Source organism: Lobosporangium transversale, assembly GCF_002105155.1.
Source record: "Lobosporangium transversale strain NRRL 3116 chromosome Unknown BCR41scaffold_94, whole genome shotgun sequence".
NCBI lineage: Eukaryota > Fungi > Mortierellomycota > Mortierellomycetes > Mortierellales > Mortierellaceae > Lobosporangium > Lobosporangium transversale.
This window is the reverse complement of record NW_019029072.1, coordinates 27,566-30,291: the sequence shown is the minus strand read 5'-3', so window position 1 is coordinate 30,291 and position 2,726 is coordinate 27,566. Positions and strand designations below refer to the sequence as shown.

At 41.8% G+C, this 2,726-nt stretch overlaps 1 non-coding gene across 1 annotated transcript; it reads left to right on the top strand.

Moving 5' to 3' along the window:
- Positions 1-234: 234 nt before the first annotated feature.
- Positions 235-306, top strand: BCR41DRAFT_t164. Its single transcript has one exon. It is a non-coding gene; the product is annotated as a tRNA-Thr (tRNA).
- The last annotated feature ends 2,420 nt before the right edge of the window (positions 307-2,726 follow it).

Below are 2,726 nucleotides of genomic sequence, written 5' to 3'. Positions count from 1 at the left end.
ACCTGGCACATGTTTGCTTCACTTTATGTGCCTTAACCAAGACTCGAACCCGGCCCCTGGGCTAGACAGGAGGGTGCCCTGACGAGTATACTACTCAGCCATTGGGCATGACCTTTATCTTGGTACAACCCTTCAGTGTGTTCTATGTATTTGCGTCTCGTTGCGGTTTTTAAGGGCATCTCAGTATTACCCCCCGGTTCTTAGGACAGTGATTGTTCACACAAATTGTTATAAGCCCGCTTAGCTCATTGGTAGAGCGTTTGCCTAGTAAGCAAAAGGTAGCAGGTTCGATCCCTGCAGTGGGCAAACGAAAGATCTATCTCTAATATACTACAGCCGCTACGTTTTTTGATATATCACGTGTAGAAATTTTTTTTCAGACAATTTTTTTTGGATTAATCTATTTGGCAGCCCATTGCCAAATATAATCAACTTTCAAGACTCTCTTTGGCAGCCCAGTTGCCAAATAACATTCATTATTTACTTGGCAGCCTACCCAGGGCTATTTGGCCTCTAACTATTTATTTTTTTTTTTTTTTTTTTTTTTTTTTTTCAAGTAGGTCGCTCATACAGTTTTGGAGGTGCCATTTGGAGATCAATGCCTATGAGAGGTTTTCGCTCGGAGCAAACGCGTCTCACCTACTACCTAGACGTCTTCAATAAACCATTCCCTAACCGTGTACATTGAAGGCTGTTTTGTGAAGATGTCATCGCCGCTGCCCTTAGTACCTCCGGCGGCATTAGCTGTGCAAGGCAATGTATCCACAGAACGCTGCTTGTTTTTACCACTGATGTTATGACCCTGTTTATCAAAAAAAAAAAAAAAAAAAAAAAAAAAAAGACTGTATTTGGCAGCCCAGCTGCCACCCAAGAGTGCGAAGTTAAGTGGCAGCCCCCAGAAGTAGGCTGCCAAATAGAGGCAAAAATTACTATATTTGGTATGGGCTGCCAAATAATGTTTGGCAACTGGGCTGCCAAATAGATTAATCCATTTTTTTTCAGACAATTTGGGATTAAGATCGGATTTTATTTCCTCCTCCTCCCCTTTCATTCCCTCATTCATTACCCTTTCCCTTATTCCCTTACTTCAACAATGGTTTGCAACCAATGCGTTAAAGAATATGCGCGTCGTGGAGAATTAGTTGAAGTTACGCATGAACGATCAAATAGTAATGAGTGTCTTTTCAACAGATGTAAGACATGTAATCGTCCAAGGATACATGGACATATGGAAAATTGTCCTGAGAATATTATCCCCGTCATTGATAAGTGAGTATAAGTGATAATTGGAAAATGCAGAACATATATGACAATATGACAAGACAACACGACAGAGCAACAGAGGAATGGATAAGTATATGTAGGATGTAGGATACAAGTGTAGGAAAAGCTGAACTAATAATTAAATAAATATTTTTTTTCAATTTTTCAAAATCAAAGTGAGCGTGACATGGAGGTGCAAAATTCACGTAATGAGAACATTAACCTGAACAGAAGTAACCGCGAGGAAGAATATGAATTTGAGCCTTATCATCCCCCACCACGACCTCCACTTCCAGTACAAGTTCCTATTGCTAGGCGACCTTTCATTGCTAGGCGACCTTTTAATGAAAATCTAATCAGAGGCAACAGTATTAAAAATCACAGACATCACCTTGATCGGATGATAAAATGTCCAGATTGTCAGGCGAAAGTGTGGAAAGAGGAACGAAGTAATAAGAAGCAAAATCAGGACTTTAAATACTCCATCTGCTGTCAGAGAGGTCGAGTTGTATTGCCCATTATTGAGCCACTTCCATTCATCCTAGAGGTTTTAAGTGGTGTTATTCCAGAATTTAAGGAATTCTTGCACGATATTAGGAAATACAATGCGTCGCTATCGTTCACCTCCATTGGAGTCAATGTTGATCAGGCCCTTGCAAACGGACAAGATGGAGCGTATACATTCCGGATTCAGGGGACAGTTGTTCATAGAATTGGTTCTTTGGTTCCGGAGGAGCAACAGCCTCACAAATTTGCCCAGGTGTATATCAATGATCCCCTGGAACAGGCTCCAATTCGGAATCGTATCTACACTGGAAAGCTGAACGAAAGGCTTCTGTTTTTGCTTCAACAGGAACTCGAAGCTGTCAACCCTTTGTGCCAGGCTTACAAGTCGATCTGAGAACGCGAGGCAGGACGTCAGGTGGAGGAATTTTGCAAAAGTCAAGGTAGTGTTCTAGGGGGATCTAAGGGTGCAATAAAGGTATCTTTATTCAGGGGGAACTATGCTACAGAACTAGATAGAAAAGTAGACCTATTTATACTAGTTAATGTCCTGTTGCAAGGAATGCTCTAGAAATATGGGCGAAATACTATGTTGCACAAAATTATTATAGTGATTTCGCTTGCATCCTTCCCGTCATGAAGAAACCTATTATCTTGTTTTTCTTGAAGCCTCAAAGACGGCAAGCGCCTCTTTAGCGTTTGCGAGCGAAGATTTTGTTTCCCAAGTAGCTTCATCTAATGGATAGCCTTTCCAAAGAACGAGCCACTTAGGAGTTTTGCCAAACATTTTGAAGTCAATGATTTTGTCGACTTCATACTCCTCTTCTCCATCTACAAGCTCGGGGGCAGGGCGTGGTGGTGAGCGGTCGCCGAATTCACGAGGTGACTCAATATAGGGGCGAAGCAGATCGGCATTAAAGACTGGATGCTGATGCATGTCAGGCGGTAGTTCCAGCTTG